The sequence below is a fragment of the Leiobunum rupestre genome, chromosome 4, assembly GCF_980474605.1.
Source record: "Leiobunum rupestre chromosome 4, qqLeiRupe1.1.hap1, whole genome shotgun sequence".
Lineage (NCBI taxonomy): Eukaryota > Metazoa > Arthropoda > Arachnida > Opiliones > Sclerosomatidae > Leiobunum > Leiobunum rupestre.
Genome location: NC_143387.1, coordinates 15,275,109 through 15,282,695, shown reverse-complemented (window position 1 = coordinate 15,282,695; position 7,587 = coordinate 15,275,109).

Genomic DNA, 7,587 nt, shown 5'->3' with positions numbered 1-7,587 from the left:
TAAAATAAAGTCTCATTCATTTAAAATGAAGTCGCATTCATTTAAAATAAGGTCGCATTTATTTAAAATAAGGTCGCATTTATTTCAAATAAGGTCGCATTCATTTAAAATGAGGTCGCATTCATTTAAAATAAGGTCGCATTCATTTAAAATGAGGTCGCATTCATTTAAAATAAGGTCGCATTCATTTGAAATGAGGTCGCATTCATTTAAAATGAGGTCGCATTCATTTTATGGTTTCACATTAAAAGGATGTCGAATTAATTTAAAATAAGGTCGCATTCATTTAAAATGATGTGACATTCGCTTATATTGATGTCGCATTCGTTTAAATAGATATCGTATTCGTTTATATTGATGTCGCATTCATTTTATGGTTTCGCATTAAAATGATGTCGCAGTAATTTAAAATAAGGTCGCATTAATTTAAAATGAGGTTTCATTAATTTATATTGATGTCGCATGCATTAATTTAAAATGAGGTTTCATTAAATTATATTGATGTCGCATGCATTTATTTGGATGTCGCATTCATATATATTGATGTCGCATTAATTTATATTGATGTAACATTTATATATATTGATGTTACATTTTTAACTTTATTTTATTCAGGGTAGTCTCAAATAGCGAAGCTGTTCAAAACAGACAACACCAAATGATTACCACATTTTTCAGATTAATTTGTTTGTTAATTTACTTTTGTAGATTGTTTTATATCGTGGAGCAAGCCTTATGACCGTTTCATTTCTAAGGACACTCTCCGATTTAGTATCGCATTATTCATTACCTAATAAATAAATAATGTCTGTCAAAAATGAAAGATAATCCTTTTGTGCTCAACTCGGGAAATATATGTGGAAAAATAGCATGATATTCTTTTACAAAAGTATGGATACAATAAAATTTTCCTATGCCCTCCACTGCCTATCTCTGTTTTTTATTTACTTTTAATCTTAAAGCACATACATATAATTAACTATAACTGTCGAACATTTATGGAAAAAATCTATTCGAATTCTGTTGGGTTAGAATTTTTCCAAACCGAATTTTATTTTGAACGTTAGTAGAACCAGCATGACACAGTGGGCTGGGACGAATTTCCAAATTAATAAGACCTTTTTCAGCAGATATATTTCAGTAAAAAGAATGTTGCAAGTACAGACTGTACACAATGTCAATATATTTATAACGTTAGGTTTTACATAATAATTTTCTTGGGCGAGATTAAACGACATCTCATTAAAACTAATATTTTCCTCATTCTCTTTTCTTTTTTATTATAAATATTTCAGCCATTAGATTTAGAAGACTTTCGGATTCTTGGAGGATAATGTTATCCACGTGGCTTGTGTCCATAACTATTATTTATATCGAAGTATCCAGCAAAATGAAGTCTGATTTCTCCGAAACCACTTTCAATTTTATTGATTCTGTAGACGACCTCCTCGAGCAGTCCACAAACCAGATCATGATCATTAAAACCGGTTCTGACGAACAGATGATACGCGATTTTTTTTCTTGTGAGTTTAATATGCATATTCTATATTTTATTTTACGAACACAACCAAACTAAATTTTTGAGCTATTATATTTACTTTGAGCCTCAAAACTGTTCTTATCTATAGCCAAATTAATCACTATATATTGGTAGTTATCTACGGGTTTTTTTTGAACTATTAACGATGTTAACTTCCATTTTTATTTTATAGGCCAAAATAGACCAAAGTTACACTAAACTTTTAAAAAGACTAAATAATGATTCTTTCTTATCTCCTGATGAAATGATTATGAACCCGGAAATCTTCGAGCACCTGTCAACTGGCGGACACAATCTGATTACGAGATCATTGAATGTTAAAGCGATACTGACGTGTTGTCAAACCTTTTTTTAATCTCATCTTTTTATTTTATCGGTGTTTATCTATTTTTGATAAACTAGTTTTTTTTTATATTTCGTAATTTGTATAAATACTCAATTATCAAGTGACATGGGACTCTCCCTTCAATGTAATCATCACGAACGGTCGCATCGTATAATTAATAATGTTTTGTTAAAATAGTAAACAGTTTCGTATTTAATTAGTATTAACTAGTATCCACGACACAACAATGGCGACGGGAATGGGATGTAACGCATTTCACTGAACTCGCATCTACCTTTGCCTTGACTTTCCAACTACGGATATTCCAACTACTACTCCTGGTCCAGATAAGTACTACCAGAAGTTTATAATAAACCCCTTCGGGGGAAGTATTCAACTTCCTATTGAGCCCATGTTATTTTATTGATACATCATTCCGCGACAGTTCAAAAACCGCGCGTCACTACGGTCGCTATTCATTCGTTCTTAAAATCATGACGTTTTTTAAAATAAAAGTAGTACCAGAGGTCGACATCGGAGGATTTTTTTATTAAAAATAAAATGGCGGGAATCTACCGAGTTGGCAGTGGTGTTAATAAGGAAACACAATGTGATTTTTATATAAAAGATAATTTAAATAAGTCATTTCAGACTCGTGAATCAACAATTAAGAAATCAGTTAGTGGCAAGCGAACTAAAAATATAGAAGAACTTATACATCAACCAAAAAGGATTAATTATTGTCAGAGCCAATTAAGGCCTAACCACAATCACGATTTACGAAACACTAAAATAAGCCAGCCACTCTTAGCAACTTTACAGGTAAGAATAAATTATAATAGGGAATCTTATATATTACTTCTTTGGGTTTAATTTTAATGCTTGGTTTATTTATAGATCCTTATTTGCTGGTAGTGTATGCACTGGGTTTTAACTAATGAGTCAGTAATGACATGGTGAATTGGTTCAGTGTATCAAAGATCTTTAACTATCAACCAGCGTTTATACCAACTCATCTACTAAGAAGAAACCTTTCCTCAGGTAGACTAGGAGTTGCGATAAAAGATGTATAGAAATAGTCAAGTTTATTTGGCATGCATCAAGAGCTTACCGAGCCAATTTGATGTAGTATCGTGAAAGTGTTTGTCAGTTAATTTTCCACGCTTATATCATTTGTTACAATTTATACCTTGACTAGGCTATGTAAATGCCAGATAATTAGGTAGAACAACAACTTATATAAAAAAGCAGGACCATTGTTTTACGTGTGATCAATATATTTAGCTATAAATTGTTTTAGACAATTACCAATTTTTGTACACTCGTGAAATTGCTGTTTTTTTATTTATTTTATAACTAGATTTATTTTAATTGCTATCAGCTAAGTTTTGAAATAAATATATTCCCAAAAACCATATGATATGGCTCATTTTCTAACAGAGAATTCTTTTCGGAAAATGTTGACTTATAATAGTAATTAATCTTATTTTCATTCGTTATTTTATTGGTGCCCAAACCATATTATAAAAATATATTTTTAAAATAAAAAAACATTAAACTGTGTAATAAATGCAATAATAAGAGTAAGAAAATTATATAATCCGAAAAAACATTTTCATGCACTATTTTATGGCTTTAAAAAAGGTTTTGGATAACCTCTCATTCTTCAGAAACTGATTTGCTTTCCCTTCGTGGCTATATTACATAAATATATTTTAATAAAATAACGGATTTAACTATAAAAATTATAAAAACTAATAATAAAATTAGAGTAAGAAAATTATTAATTAGAAGAGCCAATCTTCCATTATCAATATGCAAGCCAACCATAACCACGTGATTGCTTTTTGCGTCAAAACTCGAGCTCTCCTATTGGTCCGTGACTTGGGTATAAAAATTCGGAAAAATTACAGCGTCGCCGATTAACAGGAATCGCTAAAACATCTCTGCACCGCGATTTCGGTTGCGAGGATCGCAAAATAAACAGCTCGCTAAATCTGAATCGCTAAATTGCGATCCTGTTAAAATGAACAGGAATCGCAAAACGTCTCTGCACCGGGCACTTTAAAGCTTGTAAAAGAGCTTTGAAACACAGAATGTCAATAAATTAGTTATGCAATTCCAGAATAGTAGTTCCTTGAACATCAATATTAAACATAAACGTTTGGTTTTTACAGCTAAATAATATATCATCTAAACATTCCTTAAAGTTCTCTATATTTTTTTAGTTCCTCCATAATCTTGAATAAAAAAAATATCTCATTTAGTATTAAAATAATTCTACAAAATCGCAATAACATTCCTTAAAAAGTTTACTGCAACCAAAAAAACACCGCCAACCCTCACTGTACTGTAAACGTTCCTTACATAAGTCTAGTTTATTAAAGCGGACGACGGAATGGATAACGGCGGCAAACGCTCGTGGCGTAGGATTATAACCAACCGCGAGTAGGCTCTGTTTGTATTCCGCCACGTTTAAGCAAAACCCCTGAAGTGCCGCGGAATGATGTATCACAAATAAAGTGAAGTTGAATACTTCCCCCGAAGGGGTTTATTATAAACTTCTGGTACTACTGATTTACAAACGCATATTACAAATGCCTTCTACCGGACATTTTCAGCAGTTTGATGACTCCAAGGAACTTGGGACATTGTATGCAGAAAGAATGGAGCTCTACCTAAAAGCCAATGACATCACAGATGGTAATATGAAAGTAGCAACATTCTGGGACCGAAAACATATGCATGCTTGAGGAGTTTGGTCAGCCCTGTCAAACCAATAGACAAAACATACGACGACCTGGTCAAGATACTGAACGATCATTTTGATCCAGCACCTTCAGAAATCACAGAGTCAACTTCAGTAACCGCAGACGCAAGAATGGTGAATCAGTCGCAACGTACATTGCGGAACTTCGTCGCATGGCAAGATACTGCAATTTCAATGCCAATCTTGACATGATGTTACGGGATCGACTGGTAGCTGGAATAGAGAATGAAGCCATACAAGGTCGGTACCTCTTGGAACTGCAAAGAATCTCCTGAATTTGAATGAAAAATCCTCTTCGGCTACGACGGACACCGTACATTCCCTTTCTTCCACATCGCATAAACGACACCGAAGATCTAATCCGCTCACCTCTTCACGTACTAGGGAGCGAGCTGATGATCATCATTCGAAGAATTACTGCTATCGGTGTGGACATCCAGACCATCGTGCCGACAAGTGTAAACACTTCAATACAACTTGTTCGTTTTGCCGCAAGAAAGGTCATTCGGCGAAAGTATGCAAGTCAGCAGAGTGAGACCGACGAGACAATCCTACGAAGTTCGACTCAAAAACCAAGAACAAGCTACATTCCTTCGATCAAACTTCGACGTCCGAGACTGACAACAAGACGTATGATTCAAATGAATATTCTCTCTTTCAATTGGCTACACTGGATTGAGCGCCGAAGCCATACATTTACGAATTCGACATCCATGGTGAAAGTCTTTTTGAACACGATTCGGGAGCAGCGTACACCGTTATGTCAGCGGGCACGTTCCAGAAGCTTGGGCGAAGAATACCACTACCAGAATTACTTCAAATACCAACGACGCTGCGATCATACAACTCTTCAGTCCAAGTCAAAGGCTTCGCCATACTTGACGTTACCTTTCGGACAATTACAAAATATCTTCCCTTACTAATTGCCTCTGATCCTTGCTCAAATCTTTGCGGAAGAAGCTGGCTTGAAGCATTCAACATCGCTCCATAACGACAAGATTCTATATATTGGACAAGTCCCGAGGCTAGAGATATCCAACTCGACGACATACTACAAGTACATGACAAACTTTTCTCACCGGGACTAGTACATCTTCATCGGAAAGGCGATGTTCAGCCGCGCTTTCACCAACCCAGACCAGTTTCCTTTCCATGTCGGGACACCATAAACAAAGAGCTGAGTCGGCTACAATCAGAAGGTATCATAGAACCAATTATGACTTCGGAATGGGCTGCACCAATTGTCACTGTACTTAAACCTAACAAAACCGTCCGAATCTACGGAGCAGTATCCCTAACCGAAGATCAACGAGTTATTCTCCAATTTAAACGGTGGTCAAAAGTTTTCCAAACTCGATCTTAAAGATTCCTATAATCAAATAGAATTAGACGAAGAATCGAGAAATCTGGTGGTAATCAATACGCAGAAAGGACTCTTCCGATATACGAGGTTACCTTTTGAAGTTTCATCAGCCGCTGCTGCCTTCCAAAGAAAAATCGAGGAAATACGTGGAGCCGTCTTGTCTCACGTTTATCCCGACGGTCAAGACAGGCCGATCGCCTTCATATCCAGAACCTTGAGTAAAACAGAGCGCAACTATAGCCAGATCGAAAAACAGGCCCTTGCCCTGATTTTAGGAGTTACCAAACTGCGAGAGTATATCCTAGGAAGAAAGTTTACCCTCCTTACGGACCATAGCCCTTTGGCGACGTTGCTTTCACCAGACAAGCAGATGCCTACGACAACGGCTGCAAGAATACAAAGATGGGCCGTTACCCTAGCTGCGTATGACTCCCAAATCGAGTTTCGACCAGGGACTAAAAATGGGAATGCCGATGCCATGAGCCGACTTCCGTTACCGGCACACGAACTCGTCCCACCTCAGCCAATGGAGTATGTCATGATGGTCGAAACGCTACGTCAGTACCCGATCTCATTTAAAGAAGTCGCACAAGCAACGCTACAAGACGAAAACTTGCAACAAGTCTTGAAATTCATAAGAAACGGATGGCCTGCGAAATTGCCATCAGAAGCCATTAAACCATTCTTCGTTCGTCGCAATGAGCTGACATCAGAATCCGGAATCATTATTTGGTATAGTAGAGTTTTTGTTCCAGAACCGTTCCGATCGGAGATTCTCAACGAATTTCATGAAGGACATATGGGCATGACGAAAACGAAACGCCTTGCACGAACCCTAGTTTGGTGGCCTAATCTTGATGCAGCCATTGAAGACCTTGTTTCCGCTTGTGCAGAGTGCCAACAACAAGCTGCATTGCCTCCACAAATCACGACCCATTGGCCGAAGACATCATATCCGATGGAACGAGCGCACGTTGATTACTTGGGACCATTTGAAAATCGTATGATACTGGTATTCCAAGACACTTACTCAAACTGGCTGGAGGCAGTAGCAGTCAAGTCTTGTGCATCATTCGTTACGATAAAGTTAATTTATTAAATTATTAATGGCGATTTAAATTACGTAAGATCTGGCGACCTTTCTGGCCAATTTGCTGAACCGTTTCAGGCTATTCATCGTTTTGAAATACAGTATTTCACATTTCAAGGGTCATGAGGCGTGGCACTCTTTTTGAAACCACAATCTGGCTCATATAGCTATTGACTTTTCCTATTAGTTTTTTAATCAAATAGGCCTGTGTTTGCATCTAGTTGTATTCGAAACCTATTTTAACCCTGATAGGCCAGAAGATAAATAGACCACAGGTTTAAAGGTCAGTAAAAACCTTAAGTTTATTAAGTATTTAAATAACTGTAATACATACTGTGTAACATTATTGTCGTAATCAATCTTATCAATCATGCCTCAATATTCCAGAGCTGATCGTACGGAACTAATGGCCATTTACTACGCGGAATGTGGAAGAAATCTACGACGAGTGATTAAGATCTTTGAGCAACGACATCCAGATAGAAGACCATCCATAACT